Genomic DNA, 13,317 nt, shown 5'->3' on the forward strand with positions numbered 1-13,317 from the left:
GAATAATTGCAGAAGCATCACAATAAATCCCATCTAATAGAACTACAGACCAATACTTCTCTACAAATTGAGTTTTTTTTGATTGCCAATTAAACACAAATTTTTAACTTCATAGCTTAACAATTAAGGGTCATACACTGGAGTCAATACATATACCTAGCATTTCATTGGAAACTACTTCATGTACATAGAGCTGAAATCAGTTACAAGGTAGGGCCTAACAAATGCTAGGGGAGATTTTTTTTAAAAGTAGTTTTTGCAAGTATTAAACTTATCTTGCACACTGAAGTCATCATACATACAGGGCAAAGTCAGAGCTTTTATATTTTTTATTCATCATTTAACTTTCAAAAACACTACGATAGTTGAATATTAAAATAAAAACAATAGCCAAGTAGTGAGCTATGATTATAGTCCTTCACTCATTCACTACTGCATGTAAAATGCCAGCAGTGTTATTCACTGGCCCCATTAAGAGGTCTGACACTGAACACCTCCCCGAGGGTGATGTTCATCATCCTCATATGCTTCTCCGTTGTAATGGCGCCGTCTTTCCTGATTTGGATCAAAGTCTACCAGTTCTACCTGGTCCATTTCATCAGTCTCTTCTACTTCCTTCCTCTCAGGTAGGAGTTTTTCCAGCAAAGAGAGTTTATCAGGAGAGAGAAAGCCATTCTCTGGAAAGTTTACCTTAAATTCAATGATTAGGCGACCCTTTTCATATGGTCTACGATAAATTGGCATGCCTTCATTCAGCACACACTTGATATCTCCGTGTTTGACAATCTGACCTGGATGAGAGGTGATGACAATGGTTCTGTTGTCAAGAGTAGATATTGGCTTTTGAAAGCCGCACAGGGCTTCAACCAACTGTATGTCCATACACATGAAAAGATCCTCTCCTCGCTGAGTAAAAACAGCATAGTCCTTCTGATCTAAAACAATGATAATATCTCCTGGTTCCAGTCCAGGTTCTTGGTCTCCTTCACCATGGAATGTTATCTTCTGGCCATCTTTCATGCCTTTGTCAATATGAACTTCTAGAATCTTCTTTTCACGAACTATCTTCCTTCCATTGCAGCTTTTACATCTATCTTTAGGACTGATCCGTTCCCCATGACCCTGGCACTCCATGCATACAGATTGAATTTGCTGAACCATTCCAGGTCCTATCTGATGAATTCTGATTTGCATTCCTGTACCTCAGCAATTGGGACAACATTCTACTGCTCCTTTCTTTCCGCCTCGGCCTTCACATTTGTCACAAATCACATTCTTTTGCAGAGCTAGTTTTCTTGTTGCATCATTATATAAATCTTCTATGGTTATGGAGAGCTGATGCACAACATTTTTACCTCTCCTTTCTCTTTGCATCCTTCCTCTTCCTCCAAAAAACATATCAAAGATGTCCATGGGGGAGCCAAAACCACCACCTGAGCCACCTTCTTTAATTGCTTGCTCTCCTCCTTTGTCATATAATTCCCTTTTCTTTGCATCAGAGAGCACTTCATAAACTTGAGGAATCTGTTTAAACTTCTCTCCTTCATTTGGATTCTTGTCAGGGTGGTACTTCAAAGCCAATTTCCGGTAAGCCTTTTTCAGTTCTTCCTGGGTGGCATTGGGTTTGACCCCCAAAACATCTTAGTAAGTAGTTTCTTTCACCATTTTCTACAGCCAGTGAGCGGGCCGAGGCCGGTGTGGGGGAGCGGGAAGCAGCGCGTTGCTGGGCGCAGCTCGGGCAGCGCTGCTCCTCCGCTTTTCGCCGAGCGTTCTGGAAAGTTCCTTGAAATATGTTTTTCTTAGCTTTGTCTTCATCATGATTTTGGTGATCTATGACCTTCATTACTCCATAACCTGATTAACTAGGAACAGACTACATATTATTAGGAAACTTCATAGAAAAGCAGTATTTAAAATTAACTCCTAAGGCAAATCAAAAATCAAAAGACCTGGATTCCATGTTTAGCATCAGGACTTGGATATCCTGTGATTAATAAAAACAATTTTATACTAACAGTAGTAAGTATATGGCAGGCAATATATGGTTATAGATTTGTTCTGTGGGTTTGTCATAGATTTTTAAAGGAATACAGAGTACTTTTATGTTAATGAAAAGGAAGGAAATTATATGAGCTGGTTAGTAATTTTCACTTTTGTTCTCCTCTCTGATAATTCTTTGGTCCTTATTGGGCTATGTACTAGACTGTTTTTTAACCTTTTTATGAGTTCCCTGAGATAGCCTATAGCTTTATAGCAATTTCCAAAACTTACTTCCCTTTTAAATCTCTTTCATTATCCTTGATTCCTTTATATCTCTCCTCCTGTGATTGTATTTTTGTTAGTGTTGAGCTTTCTTATATTAATTTCTTTACCACAGTTCAATGAATTCTGAAACATCGATTACTTCTAGATACTGTGTCCACTGTTTACAGTTTTGCATGTGTTTTTTTCCCCCTAGATGACATTGAAGGATAGGAGACTCAGTAAACTTTTCCTATTCTGTCATTATTATTACTCAAGAAAACACATTTAGTTAAATTCAGTTACTTTGAAATTCTTTAGTCATGTTTATCACCTGGTATCTCCTTCTCTAGATTTTGTTTAATGGTATGAAAAACATCAAATGTATGTATATCAGATCATCTATCTTCATGCAAACACATATACATTCTGTCTGCAAACATATATGCATAGATAGATATGATTCAGTTTCTCTTTCTTTTGGAGGACATCTGTTGTGTGCTCTCCTATGGCAATATTTAAATTCTGCTTTCGTTTAGAAGATTAAGGTTTATTTTTTTTCTCCCTGGTATATGTTTAGGCCCTTTCCCCATTAGAAACTTATATACAAACTTAACTTCTGTAAACAAACCAGTTTCAAGAAACCAAGGATTTTATTTTTTAAAAGTATTAAGTTATGTGTTTGGAGCTTAGAAAATAAGGCATAATGTTTTTCAAAGCATCCCTTTTTGGTGTCCTTTAGTAACTATTACTATACAGTACTGGATTTTATATACATTTAAAAGCTCTGATTCATAATACAGAGTGTGATTTAATAGGAAATGTAATGTGTTAGCAGATATATTAAATATATGATAGGTGTTCTGAAGATAAATGTTGTGTGCTAAAAAGAGAGTCATAGTTTAGTAAAGATTAAGACAGAGCTGAAGCCCTTGCCTATTAGTTGTGAGCTGAGCGGATTACAGAGGTGTATCCATTCCTTCAGGGAAGTCTACCTGGTACGATGTAATTTACTTTGGATTTTCAATATCTTTTGGTTACTTCATCTTCTAAAAGGATACCTTGGAAAGTAAATTGCAGAAACAACCATATTAAACCCTTTTATAAAGAATTAGAAAAACAGATCAATATAGACTGAAATGTGTATTTTTCTAAATCAGTATTAGCATGGCAACCAAGAAGTGATTTATATGCTTAAAATACAAATGAATCATCAATAGAGGTTTTACATCATACTTTGCAGTTAAAGTATTCAGGAGTTATAATTCAGAAAAAGCCATTCTCAGCCTTCTGTGATCTCTTGATCATAGTATTTGGCTGCCTGCATTGCTCGTGCAAACTGCTGTATGGTGTGTAAAAACAAACATACATGCAAACATTTCGATTTTACCAATTGCAATAAATCCAGTTTATTGCATGGATTGAGTATTATGAGGAATACTCAGTTAATTCCCGTGAGCCAAAAGGGATTTTCTTAAGCACAGTGGGTGTCCTTTCCACACATGGGATGCACGGCATGTAGGTGAGAGGGTGCCTCTCCACCGTAATCTTTCAGTTCTTGTCTTTTCTCCTGGGTGACAATTCTATAATGTAAGCATCTATCTACTAAGAACTGAACTGAAACCTTCTATCCATTTTGCATAGAACACTGGACAGCCATTAAAATGGAAACAATATTTCCTCCATCTTGATGTGCAGGGGATTTAAATTGGTACCCTGGAGGTAAAAGGGCATATAGCTCATCACCCAGTGCCCAGGCTGTAAGAGATTCTCTTTTAACAGGCATAAGAACATGATTTTTCTTTACCATTTTTTGGAAATACAGTCATTTAAAATACATTTTACTAGTATAATTGCTTATATAAATGATGATCTTTAAAATATTCTAATTTTCATGGGTCCATCTCAAATGTTGATGATTTAAGATCTGAGAAAAATGTATATAGGTGAGTGTGTGTGTGTGTGTGTGTGTGTGTGTGTGTGTGTATTTCTGGACTTATTATTTTGTAGTAGTGACTAACCACATAAATAAAGGGAAGTAGAGAATTTGAGCATTTAAACCAAAATCTTTATGACTTAGGTAAAAAGGCGTTTATTGTGCAATAGTTTTCCAGGTTGATGTATCGTGGTTATGGCTACAAGTGTCTATTTCACTTTTCTGAAGCCTCCGTTTTGGTCACAGCATTTTCCATCTCGTGAATAACAACATTCAGTATTCCTCCAGTGCACGCACACTTGGCAGATTATTTTACAGAATCAGTCTGAAGCTATAGTTTCTCTATCTATAGATGGACAGATTGAACCAGTTACTGAATTCCGTACTGCCTTTAAAGCTCCATGGTCCTAGAAGATTTGAGACTAAAACTTGTGCTTTTTAATGATCTGAGATGAAGCTGAATTACAATATTTTTTTTTGAAATTAGTATTACATCCTTAAAAATATCTCAAAATCTTAGAACACCAAATCCTCCACTTTACAATCTTGGGGCATGCAGTATCACTACTAGCTGCTGTAGATGTGGTTTTTCTGAGCTTGGCCATACAGGCCTAAGACCAGCACTTAAATACTTTACAAATTGAATTGCACTTGTGTTTGAAACTGATTGATAAAATAAATTACTGTATCTTGTAGGTTAGGATTTGAGTTCTGCAATTGTAGCTGTTACAAATTACCTGAAAACGTTTTTTATATTACATTTCTTATGGCTGTATTTTACAATTGCTCTAATAAAAAATTCTATACAAAAATTGTTTGATATTAATAGCAATCATTAACAACTTGATAGATTCTTGTTAAGTATATTTGCAATACATTTAATCCTATTAAACTCAGCCTTGAGTTGTTTCTTCCAAATATTATAGGTCTTTATGAAGCTAGCAATATAAAGAAGAGATTTCAACCATTTTCGGCCAAAAATTAGGTTTAGCTTAATGGATCAATTTTTTTCTTATTAAACTGCGTCTGACCAGTGCCAAGTAATACATTCAGCATTGATCTTTGTCTCACCCTGCTGTAGCTTGCGTTCTCTTTATGTACATGAAAAATAAGGTGCCAGGAATGAAAACAATGCCTGTATAATACAAATATAGAATTTTTCTCAGACTTCTATTCGGTTTATCATTTCACTTTGTTATTAATGCCTTGCCTGCTGCTTTTCAGAAATGTGTTTTTAAAAAGCACATTTATTTCCATGAAGAATGCTTTCTTCTGGTGTAATTATAAAAAACATACACCATCTACTGGAGTACATCAATTGTTTCAGGAACATGGACAAAACATAGGCACCCTGTTCGCATGTGCAAACAGTCTATTTTAAATGTGGAGACCTCTGGGGACTTGACCCATTAACACCAGTGATCTGAAATGTACTGGTTAGAACCAGGGCTCAATTTTGAACTTTATGTTTTTCTTTTAGTAAAAATAGAAAGATAAATGAAAAGACACCGGATTTTTAATAGATCCAGAGCATGCATGTGCCAAATTTAAATTAAAGTGATGTTAGTGCTTCTTTGAAGTGTTCAGTCTCTGAGATAGTTGTGGTCATAACAGGAACCCCCAAACCTCCTCATACCACTGCTGCTTCTGTCTTTTTCCCACCCCAAAACATCTGCATACGCCTTGGTAGAATCTTATTGCCACCATTTGGAACTTCCCCTCTGCATAAAAGTTTTCCCTGGCTCTTCACTGCCCTAAAGGTGGAACTGACACTCTACTCCTGGGCATTTAAAACTGAGGAATGGAGACGCCTGGGTGGCTCAGTCGGTTAAGCGTCGGACTCGGTTTCAGTTCGGGTCATGATCTCACGGTTCACGACTTGGAGCCCCACATCAGGCTCTGCGCTGACAGTGTGGAGCCTGCTTGAGATTCTCTGCCTCTCTCTCTCTCTCTGCCCCTCCCTTGCTCATGCACCCGCTCTCTCAAAATAATTAAACTTAAAAAAACAGAAAACAAAACACTGAGAAGTGGCTCTTCAACCTGGCTTTTTGTTTTTGTCTTATACTTCCCTGGAGCAAATCTTCGACTTCCAGTGTTTCCAGATACACCTTGCACTCTTCTTTGCTCACACTCTTCCCCTGGTTAATGAACCTTCCCAACCCTTCAGCTCTCCTTCCCACCTGTGCCGTTTCTACCAATCCTTCAACCCCCCGCTTCACGCGTCATCACTGCTTCAGACGGTTACCTGCTCACCCTGCATAACACATATGTGCTTTACTGGAAACACGGATTTGGGAGTTAAACAAACTTTGGTGAAACAAACAAGTTGCATGACTTTGGGCGATTGACAACGTCAACTGAGTAATCTCACCCCAATTTTAAAGTGAAGATTATAACATTTAATTTTCTTTCCTTTGCTGAACAATATCTTCTCTCTATCCACTCATGTGTTCCACAAGTTCTCCTTGGGTCCTTTTTTTTGTACTGTTGCTGTCCCTGCGATGTGGTGATCCTCCCCACGTGTGTTTCTTCCGCAGCGTGGGGGTTTCCAACAGACTCCCCTTCGGAGGGAAGCGCCGTGTGTTTGTCAGGGTTTTCTGAAGGAGGTATGGGTGCAGAGGAGGCATGCTGTGGGAAGACTCCCACACTGGCAAATAAAGAGGCTTTATTTTGGCCTTGGAGCACTCAGATCTCTATTTTCTCCTTTGTTCCTGGTGAGAAGGTATAATATTACATCCACCCCGGCTCTGGTTTTCTCTTAGCCCCCGCTCCCTCTCTGGGCTTACATTCCACCTATATCACCCACTTTCTTTAGAAGGAAATTCTTGGGTTTTGGGGGGCGTGGGGGAAACTACGGTGTGCTAATGTTCATTTGACACACTAGAGAGGGAGCGTTGGGAGAAAGATCTCCGAGGCTCAGCTCCCAGAATGCAACTGTTCAAGTCCCTCTCTGCTGACAGCCCACTTCCACTCTTTGAACTTGTTGACTCAACTTGGGCTGAGTTTTTTTCTGATATTTTGGGCTGCAGTTTTCCTTTTGGTCTTCTGTCCTTTCATTTACTTCCATTTTCTTTGAGTTAGCTTCTTCCAACTTAATTGGGTTGCTTTCTGATTTGTCAGAACTCTTAGAGTTTTATTCTTTGGAAAAGAAGATGAAATCTCTTCTGCCATTTCAGTGGGACTTGGAAAGGAAGGGGAGGTAGCCGTGAGTTCTTGGTTTGCCTTCTTAAGCTGGAATCAAGATCAAGGGCTGACCTGACAGAACTGGGCTTTATAAAAAAGATGACTCTGCCATTAGATGGAAGGTAGAAAGAGGAGAAGCAGAAGCGGGGGGGCCAGTTAGGAAGGAGGCACACAGGTTTGGGTGCCAGATGGTGAGGGTTCCAACTAGGGCAGTCGCAGCAATAGAAAAAGATGAAAGCATATTGGATATTTTCGAGATTATTCTTTAATTTTAGGAGCCATAAGAAAATGACGCTATGTGTTAAAACCAAGAGTTCCAGGAATAGATACCTTGGGAATGGGACACATCTTAAACTTTTATGTGTACAGTTCTGGACACTGAGAAATGATGTTTAAAGAGATGATCCTGAGTTACTGAAAAATCCTTAATTATGAAATAAGAATTCATTATGCACACCAGACTGCATTTTCTAGGACAGATCTAAAAAGCACTTTCAACTAGGGCTAAAAGAATAAGGTTTTAAAATAATATCATTTTCTAGTTGTGCAGAAACTTCAATTAACTAGGCTTCAAGGCCTAGTTAATTGAACTAGGCCCTCGCACCTGATTTTTGTTTGTGTGCGTATTTGTTTCTTTTAAGTCAGGAAGGGGGTAGGAGGGAAATTCAACTTTATTCAGTTATGTGACTACAACTTATATTCTAGGGACTTGCGGTTTGCCTTGCTTTTAAGGTAGGGCAAGCAAAACTAGATTAGCCAGCCTGGAGGGTGACTAAATTCATTTCAGATTTTCAGTAGTGAGGTGTGTTTCTGCTCATCTTGGGCTTTAAAAGAATCGAAAGAAATGCTTAAAAGATTTTTTCTAATTTCCTGGATGGTTTTAGCACATGCTTCATATTTTAATGTATGACATAAACTTTGAGCATTAGAGGAGCAGTGAAAAGAAATGGAATTTCGATCACGTTTAGTAGGAAAATCATTGTACTTCCAGTAAGAAGAAAAGATAGAACCAATACTACATATTATGGGTCTATTAAAAGTGCAACTTTGTCAAGGAAATTTTTTGTTTCCGTGATAGTTCAGTAGTTCCTCCCTCGTGATGTAAAATGGTATGGGCACAGTTATTAACTATATTCCCAGTGAAGTACACATCTATTTCCTTTGCAGATGTGCACTTTATAATTTCTTTTGTTCATAATTTACATATTGCCAGAGAATTCCCTCTTCTAATAACAAAATAAGTGCAAAATGATTTATGAAACTTTTGAGTCTTTTCCCTTTTTTATTAGATCATTAAGAATATCCTAATAGATTCTTTTCTTCAGAGAAAATCTATTTCTATAGATTTCTGCCTGTTGTTGGAGAATGTTTTCTTTCATTTACTCATCCCTTTCTATTTTTCCTGCCTCTTTGTGTTTATTTTAGTCAATAAATAGATGAAAAGAAAATGTCTGCCTAACAAAATGCAAAGTGTATTTTTGTTTGCTAGTTGATAAATTATTTAGAAAAGATGTGGGGGGGATGATAAAAATATAACCTGCATTTGCGAGGCACTTTTAAAAACTTTCCAAAGCAACCTGTATACTGCGCCTCACTCTGGCTTCTTTATGGTCCAGTGAGTCAGTAGGGCCAGGTGGTTACTTTCTTATGATGGGGATTGAAACACCCATTTGCAGATAGTTTCTTCTGGCTCTCCTCGTGGGAACTACCCTCTACTATGAGTAAAACACAAAACCAGAGTCTAGAGTTGGCAATGAACTTTAAAACAAAGAAAGAAAGAATTTATTATTATTTTCAGCAATCTTCCTAGTTGATGCTACGCCCCAGTATTGATTGTGCAGACATGCTGCTTGACAGTCTACATTGATTATTAAAATAGTCCAAGTAAACAGATTAATTATTCTATCCTTCATGAAACATGCAAACACATGGCCAACATTATGGAATCTAGAGACCAGAGGAGGCCTCCACAAGGGTATTGTCCAGCGTCCTGATTGTAAACATGAAGAGACGGAGGCTTGGAAAGACCCACTGACTTGCTCAGGATCATGCTGTAATTGGTCTTCGATCCACCAATGAACATTCAGCCTTTCTTATTTCCAGTCCAGGTATCAGATCTTCTCCTCAGCCATCGCTCCTCATTCACATACTCGATATTTTCCAAATCATTGAAAACTAGAGCTCTTTCCCAGGACATTTCTAGCTCTGCTAGGTCATTAATGAAATGGGAATGTCATCGGATTTCTGATCTGGGTTTCACAAATAAATAATAAATGGTAAGTTGGAGAAGGTGGAGGAAAGAATGAAGGTTTGTGCCAGACTCCTGCTGCATATTGTAGTCCAGGCCCCGTGACATCAGGATCACCAGGCAGCATGTGAGAAAGGCAGATCTTCTAACTCCAGGTCAGGCCGTTCTGAATCCGCAAGACCCTTGTATGGTTTACATGCACGTTGCAGTTGAGAAACCCTGCGCCAGGTCTAAGGTGAGGAGGGAGAGATTTTGTTTGCTCTTCTTCCATCAATTCATCTTTCTGCAAGTTATTCTCAGATGCTTTAGCTACCTTTATAAGAAGTATCTCCCCCAGAGTTGTAGAATGCTGTATTCTAAAAAATCATTCCCTATATGCTACTTATTGGAAGTATATAAAGTGCTATTTTCTGAAAAAAAATAAATGAAGTAATATATTGTATTATAGACACGTTATTCATAATGTTAAGGATCCTCCTTTGTTTGGAATGCAGAAGTTTTCAGACTTGTCTTCATTTTGTAAAGACTAGTCTTATAGGTTTAATCTAAGTTTTTGAGACTATTTTGGTGAAAGGCTCTAAAGGGAATTAATTTTGTATCTAAATTTTTAGAAAGAAATGAAAGCAATATGAAATCCAATAATGTGTTTGTATGTAAGCAAATGACCTCCATTGGAAACCACTTACCTCAATGAGACACAGACCCGTGATACTGTTTGATACTGTTTGAAGTAAACATCAAGTTTGCCCAGCATTTATGTAATATTTAAAAAAAATGCAAATGGAAATGGTTCACATTATTTACATATATCTTCTATTACTCAGAGACTAAGGTTAATGGGAGGACAGTCTGATATTTTTACCGTCCAGACTTGTCTCCCTGTTTTGTAACATGGCTTTCAGGGTACAAGTCAGTGAGGTGAGAAAAGCCGACTGAGCACTGTTTTAGGAGATGAACAGGACTTGAAGAAGTAGCGGGAGAATAAGACAGGCCTGAGAAAGGTCCAGCCTTTATGAGACCTGAAGTGTGTACACTGTTGAGTCCCTTTTAAAGATAAAGAGTGCAAATGATAAGTACAAAACTGGGTACAGAGTCTTGTAAGGGGCCCATGCAAATGCATCCTGGGAGCTGCCTCTGGGAAGGTATTCTGAATAGACGGACAAAGTATGAACAAAGGAGCAGGCGCTGCAATGCCTGTGTGGATATACAGCTATCGATACGTAAGACCAAAGAAGACAGTTTAATCTACTCTCACTATTCCAGGCAGAGGAATTACCTGGAGTCTCTACATTCAATATAGAGACTGTTTCACTGCCATCACTACAATGAGAATGAAAACCCATCCCCACAGGCTCCAGCCTACCCCGGATGCTTTTCCCCTACCGTATTGGCCCTCCTCAGGATTTAGGAACTACAGAGTTGTCTGGCTTTTTCCAAACATTACTAACTTTTAGGTGGAAAAAGCAGCTTGAAAATAAATGCTGGCTCTGAAAGTGAGGTGACAGATTCCCCGTGAGCATGGTGGATACTATGTTTATTTTACCTAAGTTGTGAAAGTATTAGAAATGAGAGACATATTTTCAGTGCAAATAGAGGGCAATCTATGTGTTTAAAGCGGTCCATGGTTCTTTCATAAACTTTTTATGGGAGTGGGTTAGTTTCCCCTGGTGTGAATGTAGCAATATCATTTGTGGATTACTAGGTTCTTATTTAGTGAAAAGAATTCCATTTCTTTTGCCTTCGTCTCTTCTCCTCCACCCCTACCAACACTTTATAATATTCTCCAATTAATCTGAATTCTCAAAAATCATTTTTATTTACTTAAAACTTATATAGCACTTAGAGGAATTGCTAAGTAATTAAGCTTAAAAAATAGTGATCTTAGAGATGTTTTGGGGGATCTGTAGACTAAAGAAATAAATTAATGAATCTGTTTAGGATGTGCCGAGATAATAAGGTTCCCTGCAGTTCCTGGCTGAGAAACTTCTGTACTTCTGAATCCCATGTCTCTTTCATTCATCACAGTCTTGGGAACTCCTAATTTTAAACTAGCATGTAGGTGTCTGTCTTCTTACAATAGAACGAGTGAATCAATAAGAGATGAATAGTTTGGGAAGATTTCAACTGTTCCTGCACCTACTTTCATTACATGCAGGGCACAGATGCATCAAGGTCAAGAGTTACTTGTAGACACTGTGATCTGGGTCCAAGAGAAGCTTCTCTTGAGTGGCATTCTCTTGAAATGTATTTGCAAACACACAGCAATTTAGACTAACAAAGGCAACCCACCTCGCTAATATATTTGCAGTAGCAGAAGAGATGCTCAAATTCAGGATTCAAATGCAAAGCCAAAGGGAGAGACTTGAATTTAAAAATCGAAACAAAACCAAACCTCACTCACCAACTTGTATGGTTCCCCCAGTCTTCGCTCTCCTTGGATTTTCCTCATTCTAATACATTTACTTCTCTATTTGGTTAAATCCCAAATTGCCACTTCAATTTATCAGCCTGGCACGGTCTCATAGAACAGATCCTAATCCCAGTGTCAGCTCCACTCTACAAGGGCTCCTCCTGCTTTAACTTGGTGCTGAGTTGCCCTGGATACAGCTCCCTGCCTAACTCAGTGGCCCTCACAGGGGGGCGTCCAGCCCGCAGGCAATGCAAATGAGTACAGGAAATATTACATTAATTTCTAGGCACTTCAAATAAGAGTTAGAATGAATCCCTAACTAAATTGGTAGGGAGCAGCTAGGTGACTGCCTTTCTACTCCTGGGTAAGGTGTCTCCCTGCTGATTGACAGGTGGTCTGCTTTTGAGCAGAGGAAAAGGCTGAAAATTTAAACTTCACTCCCACCAAACTGGCTTTGGCACAAAGTGGCAGGGGGAAACATCATCATAGTTGCTCAAGTATATTTGCTCTTAAAATCCTGCTCTATTTTACACACACATATAAAAATAAAAGTATTTATGTGTATATATGTATGTGTCCGCATATGTGTGTGTGTGTGTGGTATGTGGTGTTATATCCGTAGGAATTTTAATACACTGGGGTTTGGAAAGGGCTTGGTGGACAGCAGCCTTGTTAGGAATGCTCTCTGCCTGTCCGAATCCTGTTGTCCCAAATCCCATCTCTCTGCCTCCATGAAACAAACACTTGTGTTCCATGTACCCACCATGATACTCATTGAGAGGCAGAAGGGTATGGTCTATAGAAGCTATTCTCCAGACTAAGACGGGCTCTGTGCTGACAGCTCAGAGCCGGGAGCCTGCTTCTGATTCTGCGTCTCCCTCTTTCTCTGCCCCTCCCCCCTTGTGCTCTGTCTCTCTCTGTCTCAAAAATAAATTTAAAAACAACAACAACAACAACAACAACAAATCTGCCACTTACTATCTGTGTGTTCCTGAACAAGTTTCTGAATCCTTCTATGCCTCGGTTTCTTCATCTGGAAAAGGAGGCTAATGGTAGTAACAAAGTGATTAGAATAGATATGATGACTAAATCAGATAGAACAGTGCATTTTATAATGCATGTAATAAATAAACAAAAAATGTTAGCTATTATTTTCTTATGATACTATCAGGAAATAATGGAATATTATATATAATTAATTAGAAAACTGACGCTTATACTAGTTACCTAACTTGCCTACAAGTTACTAAGGGTGGGACAGGGAATGCCATCTCTGATCTGTTTGACACAGAAGCCCTT

The 13,317-nt window shown here is 38.5% G+C and overlaps 1 pseudogene; it reads right to left on the reverse strand.

Annotated features, from left to right (window-relative positions):
• Positions 1-440: 440 nt before the first annotated feature.
• Positions 441-1,665, reverse strand: LOC115289000 (annotated as a pseudogene).
• Between the last annotated feature and the right edge of the window lie 11,652 nt (positions 1,666-13,317).

Source organism: Suricata suricatta, chromosome 4, assembly GCF_006229205.1.
Source record: "Suricata suricatta isolate VVHF042 chromosome 4, meerkat_22Aug2017_6uvM2_HiC, whole genome shotgun sequence".
NCBI classification, from domain to species: domain Eukaryota; kingdom Metazoa; phylum Chordata; class Mammalia; order Carnivora; family Herpestidae; genus Suricata; species Suricata suricatta.